This window comes from Antechinus flavipes, chromosome 2 (assembly GCF_016432865.1).
Source record: "Antechinus flavipes isolate AdamAnt ecotype Samford, QLD, Australia chromosome 2, AdamAnt_v2, whole genome shotgun sequence".
Lineage (NCBI taxonomy): Eukaryota > Metazoa > Chordata > Mammalia > Dasyuromorphia > Dasyuridae > Antechinus > Antechinus flavipes.
Window position 1 is genome coordinate 451495163 of NC_067399.1, and position 6573 is coordinate 451501735.

The 6573-nt window shown below is 38.9% G+C and overlaps 1 protein-coding gene across 2 annotated transcripts in view; it reads right to left on the bottom strand.

Annotated features, from left to right (window-relative positions):
- Nucleotides 1-4436, bottom strand: part of KIF3B (kinesin family member 3B) — a 33348-nt gene extending 28912 nt beyond the window's left edge. The window contains exons 1-2 of one of the 2 annotated variants that reach the window (XM_051979385.1): nucleotides 4321-4428; nucleotides 2919-2955 (exon numbers count right to left, since the gene is read on the bottom strand). The gene's annotated coding sequence lies outside the window, so the exon portion shown is untranslated. Of the gene's footprint in view, nucleotides 1-2918; nucleotides 2956-4320 lie in introns of both variants that reach the window. The other variant, XM_051979384.1, reaches the window with a different exon arrangement.
- Nucleotides 4437-6573: the final 2137 nt, after the last annotated feature.

Genomic DNA, 6573 nt, shown 5'->3' on the forward strand with positions numbered 1-6573 from the left:
CAATGAACATGAATTTGGACACCCTTCAGGAGATAGTGGAGGTCAGAAGGGTCTTTCACAACACAATTCAACAACAAAAATCTTATACCTCCAAGAAAGGAAAACAGTATATTCTTTCAAAAACTCAAATAACAGTGATTTATTGTCAACAAATGTTCAGGACACAGTGCTAAGCTCTTTATGGATACAAAATTTAGGTAAGATATAATCCCTTCCCTCATGGAGCTGACAACAGAAAGAATATTAGACTTGGAGTCAGAAGCCTTGGATCCTTGGCTCTATGATTTATTTAGCTATGTAACCCTGGCAATTCAATTTCCCTCTGAGTGTCACTGTGATCATCCATAAAATGAGAAGGGCTACATTAAATCTCTAAGGTCCCTTCCAGTGCTATCAAAATTCCCTGTAAAAGAGAACTTTTTTCCAATAAAAACTCCCTCCAGTGACTCACTGTGTACAGGAATTGACCCATAATTTCTCAAAGGTCATTATGCCAACAGAACACAAGTTCTAAAAGGTCTTACCAAGCTAGAAAAGCAATAAGCTATATCTCTGATATAAGTGGGTAATTAATGGGAGGGCCTAATGTACAATCCAAGTCTTCCAATGACCACCAAACACAAGTGTTGATGGAACTAATCTATTTCTAGAAAACACTTAAGGTTTAATAGATGCTTTCCTGATAATAGCTTTGATAAGGTATATAACATGAATGATAAACTTTTTTGGTCTACATCAGATCATGAAGTATTATTATCTAACAGGAGTTCTTAACCAAATTTTCTGTCTTGGACCCTTTTGGCAGTCTGGTGAAACACTATAGACACCCTTTTAATAATAATATTTATAGATGCATAAATGAAATATGGAGATCACAAAGAAAATGAATTATTTTAAAATCTAATTGTTAAAATGTTTTGAAAACAATTTTACAGGCCAAGGTTAAGAAACCCAGCATATTAAGGCCTGGGTCTACAATGATTGGGGTTTTTCGGTATTGATGGTAGTGATAATTCATCAGCATTTCAGAGCATCAAACTAGAAATAGTTGGCCCTGTATCAAAATGGATGTCCTATTCCCTCAAGCCTACCACCACTCTACCTTTACCAGAAATTCTAAAGAATTCCCCCACATATACCCCAAATAGTTTTTTATTAACTTATTTAAAATGTAATTTTTCAAAATAAGCATTTGAAGTGAATTATCAAAGAAAGAGAAAGGACTTTGGCCACATATAGTACATGCTATATACAATTACATCTATAAACTATGCTAAAATGATCTGAGGTTATGGCTAGAAAGAGCAGACTTCTTAAAGGATCTTCTAGGAATTTTGGCTGACCACAACAACTTTTCAGGGAATTCCCAAGACAAAAACTATGAAACCTTAGAAATACTATTGGGAAGACTAGAATAGAGCTATTTTGGCAAGAAAAGATTGGCTGTTTGTGTCACCAGTGATTCATCTCTTTTCTCTTTCTCTCTCTCTCAGATCTGGCAGTTTCCTTTTAATATTCATGATGCCAAAAATCCAGGGTCAAAGCAATGACTCCAACTGTAACTTAAAGAAAACTCTGCCTCCCCACGGAATAGTAGGGCACTCAATAGTGGGGACTAGCATTTCCTCCTTAGACTCCATATAGAAGATTTTACCCCATTCTCAGTCTAATTCAAAATTTTCTCATTATAAATTAAGAGGAACAATATTTCATTGAATCCCAGAATTTAAAGAGACCAGAGAGGTCATCTAGTATTACTCCCTTGTGAAGCATGAATACTTTCTAAAACATCTCTAGTCTGAAGTGAATTAGGCTCTCCTTGGATATCTCCTGCAATGAGTTCTATTTCCCAAGATAGGCTATTCCACTGTTGGTCAGCTCTAATTGTTAGGAAGATCTTCTTTTTATTAAAACCAAATCTGCCTTCCCATAAATTCTACCTGCTAATAATAATTCTGTGAGAGCAAGCATATTAAATCTTTTCTTTTAACATTTGATGATCTTTGTTTTCAACTTTGTTGGCAAAAATGGCAGAAGGAAAATTTAAAATAGTTTACAAAGGATTCCGATGATGCTGTCAGTTTAAAAAACCTACATCTTTAATGTCCATCTGATTAATTATCCAAAGAAACCCAACACTAAATTTGCATAATCTATTTAAAACATAATAAATTTGATTGCTCTTTCATATGACAGTCCTTCATAGAATTGGAGAGTAATGTGTGTTCCTTAAATGTTCCCTTCTCCAAGTTCATTATCTCCAGATTCCTAAACATTCCTCATATTATATCATTTTAAGATACTTTTCTTCTCCATTTTGCTGGTCATCTTTCTCTAGACCTCACATAGACTCAAACACAATATTCCAGTTCAACAAATATTAAACATTGTTCTGACCCAGGCATGTATAGGGCAGAAGGAATACAAAGATGAATAATGATAGTCACTGCTCTCAAGAAACTTACTTTCTATTTCAGAACTAGTTTGATATTTGACAATGTCTCTATCATCCTTTATTCTGGGCCACTATTATACTTCTGTTACTACAGCCCAAAATCAAATTAGGTTTTTTGACTAATATATCATACTTTTTGATTTACATTTCAATTGCAATCCACCTCAAACCCTAATGTTTATTTGTTTTTCACATGAGCTGCTACCTAAATAGACATTATTCCCCTAATATATAATCACATTAGGTGATTTCAGGAAAACCATTACATTTATAATTTTGCAAGTAGGGAAACTGAAATGCAGAAAGAAGAACCTTTTCCAAGGAAGCAATACAATATAATGGAAAGAATACTGGACTTGTAATCAAAAGACTTGAATCTGAATTCTGCTTTTGACCCTTACTAGCCATATGACTCATTAACTTTTGAGTCTTTTCTCATCGATAAGATAGGAATAATACTTACTTTGTAGAGTTGCTGTGAAGATCAAATGAGATAGTGCCTGTAAAACATTTTGCAGACCTTAAAATGCTATATAAATGTCAGTTATCATGATTACAAGGAAAGTTTGAAAGTAAGAATACACTTTTAATTTTTAAATATGGGTAATTAGTAGGAGGGCCTAATGTACAATCCAAGTCTTCTAATGACCACTAAAATCTATTTCTATAACACTTTTAAGGTTTAATAAGTGCTTTCCTGATAATAGCTTAATAAGGTATATAACATAATCAGCATAGTATTATCTCCATTTTAAAAATGAGAAATGATGCTGAGAAAATGAATCACTTGTCTAATGTCATACAGTTACTATATATGTGTATATGCATATATATATATGTCATAATGTCATATAATTAGTATGTTAGAGATAGGTTTCAAATTTAATTCTTTCAATCCAAACATAGTATATGTTTTACCACAGGATACTTTACAAAAGGGCTATGTGCTACTGATTCCAATTCACATTCAGACATATTGAGGGTGCATCAGTAACGAATTAAATCTAAGGAACAAAACCAGTTAAAATGCTAACCAATTCAAGATGGTTACCCATCTGGCTTCTTGCCACAAAGTATTACCCTTCTCTGCAGTGAGGATATATCATTACCAATACTAGTCCCTGCCTCTGCAGTATCTTCTTTGCAATAACTCCTTGCATTTATATGTGCTGTTACATCAACTGTTTATCCTGTAAACATGGAATTGTTATCCCTGTTTTGTAGATGGAAAAACCAAGGCTCCCAAGGTCAGAAAGCTGGTAGAAACAGAACCAAATCCAGAACCCCGCCAAACCTTCTTCTAGCCAGGACTCTCACCACGTGACTGCATTTTCTCCTCTCCTGAACGTTTCGGGGAAGCCAATGTCCCACATCAGCTAAGGGACCTTAAAGTGTTTTCTGTCCCGATCCCACCATTATGACCAGGCAAGTGATAGCCCCCACCCTCACCCCCCTCACACACACACACACACACACACACACACACACACACACACACTTTGGCATCCATCCTCGACTGGACAGCTCCCTCTCTGCCCCAGCCTCTCCCACCCTGCTCCGGCTCCCCGGCAGGGCCCTCCTGGCCCTACCCTCCCTGCCAGGACAGCTCTGGCTCCGAGCCCCTGGCCTCCGACATCGAGCCGGCTTCGGGCAGGATCCTCCGTCACGGGAGGGTCTTGATAGGCTTTTCCCCGCCTCGGGGGCAAGCAGGACCCGGAGGTCTCCTTTGGGATGGATGCTCCGCGCCTCCTCCCGCTCCTCCGCCCTGAGGGAGGTTCCTCGGGGCAGCGGAACCAGCACCCGGTCAGGAAGAAGACAAACCGAGGCCGTGGAGCCAAGGAGAGGATTCCAGGGGATTGACTCACCTGAGGCCGAAGCCAGGGGCCGGAGCCGGACCAAGCTGCTGCGGTGGCAGCGGCGGCGGCCGGTCGCTGGGCTCAGCCATTCCCCGCTGCCCCGGATGGGGAGAGACGGCAGAGGCGCACTTCCTTAGCAACCCGTCTCCTCGGCCCATTTCCTTAGCAACGAGTTACAGGCTCCCGCTGCTATTTCAACCAACTTTATTAGTCGCCGGCTGTGGACAAGGTTGCGTTCGCGGAGTGGGGTTCAGCTCCGTAGTCTGGGCCTTGGTTTCCCCACCCATGGCTTGGGGAAAATAATCTTCTCCCCCTTCCCTTTTTCTTCTCCCTCCTCTCCCTTCTCTTCTTTTTCCTCCCATTCTTCCTTCTCTCCCCCTTCCTTTCTCTATTCTCTTCTCCCCCTCCTCTTCCTCTCCCCTCACTGCGTTGATTTCTCGGAGAAGCCCTCCGAACCACCCCCACCAGCCAGCGCTAGGAGTTAGTTGCACAGGGATGAAATGGGCATAAAGTGGTACTTGTTCTTGCCGGGCCATGAGCGTGCTGCGTGACCTCGGCCAGGAATCTTGCTCTCTCTGGACGTCTTTCCCACTTCTGTAAAGCTAAGGGTTAAATTTAATGAAAACTCACGTTTCTGTTTTCAGAAGTGATATGCAAACGAAGGTTTGCTTTTTTGCTTTCTCAGTGTTTGGGGGAGGGGGAGAGGAAGGGAAGGGAGAGAGAAATCAGATCTATAAATTAAATGTTTTTTAAAAGAAAAATCGTAAATCACTCCAAAAATGAAGTGATTTACAAATAAATGTTTGGTTTTGCTTGCTTTCTCAAGTACGGTAATGTCAAAATAATAAAATGATTTGCATACATCAATTCATTTGATCACAACTATATAACTCTGTGAGCTAGGAAAACTAAAATTATTCCTATTTTACACAGGAGGAAACAGATTCAAAATGGCAAAATTCCTACAGAGAGTTATAACAAAGCTTAGACCAAAACCCAGATCTCCTAACTTCAATTCCAGAGCTCTTTATTGTCTACAGAGAATCCTTTCAATTCCAACCCTTTGAGGGGTCTTATTGCCTTTTTTTTTTTTTTGAGGCAATTGGGGTTAAGTGACTTGCCCAGAGTCACACAGCTAGGAGGTGTTAAGTGTCTGAGAGCAGATTTGAACTCAAGTCATCCTGACTTCAAGGCTGGTGCTTTATCAACTGCACCAAGTAGCTGTGCTGGTTTTATTACTTCTTACAAATTTGTCTTTTCCTTTCTCTTAGGAGTCTACATAGTACTTTCACGTATAATCTATGAAAAGTACAAATCTTAAAGTGATATATATACATACATACATATATATGTGTCAGAGATTATTATTGTTGTTGTTAGACACCTCTCAGATTGGTTAAAATGACAGGAAAAGATAATGATGAATCTTAGAAGGGATGTGGAAAAACTGGGACACTAATACATAGTTGGTGGAGTTGTAAACTGAACCATCCATTTTGGAGAGAAATTTGGAACTATGCCCAAAGGGCTATCAAACTGTGCATACCTTTTGATCCACAATATCTCTCTAGGCCTGTACTCTAAAGAGAATCATTAAAAAGGGAAAAGGACCCATAAGAGCAAAAATCTTTGTGGCAGCTCTTTTTATAGTGGCAAGAAACGGGAAACTGAGTGGATGCCCATCAGTTGGAGAATGACTGAATAAGTTATGGTATATGAATATTATGGAATATTATTGTTCTGTAAGAAACGATCAGCAGAATGATTTCATAGAGGCCTGGAGAGACTTACATGAACTGATGCTGAATGAAGTGAGAAGAACCAAGAGAAAATTGTACACAATAACAAAAAGATTATGTAATGATCGACTGTGATGGCTCTTTTCAATAATGAGGTAATTCAGGCCACTTCCAACGAACTAGTGTTGGGAGAAATGAGAGCCATCTGTACCCAGAGAGAGGACTGTGGGGACTGAGTGTGGATCACAACATAGTATTTTCACTCTTTTTATTGTTATTTGCTTACATTTTGTTTTCTTTCTCATTTTTTCCCCTTGTTGATCTAATTTTTCTTCTGCGGCATGATAATTGTGGAAATAAAATGAAAGCTTGCACATGTTTAACATATATTGGATTACTTGCAATTTAGGGAAGGGGATAGGGGGAGGGAGAGAGAAAAATTGGAACACAAGGTTTTGCAAAGGTTGAAAATTACCTGTGCATATGTTTTGAAAATAAAAAGCTTTAATAAAAAATTAAATTA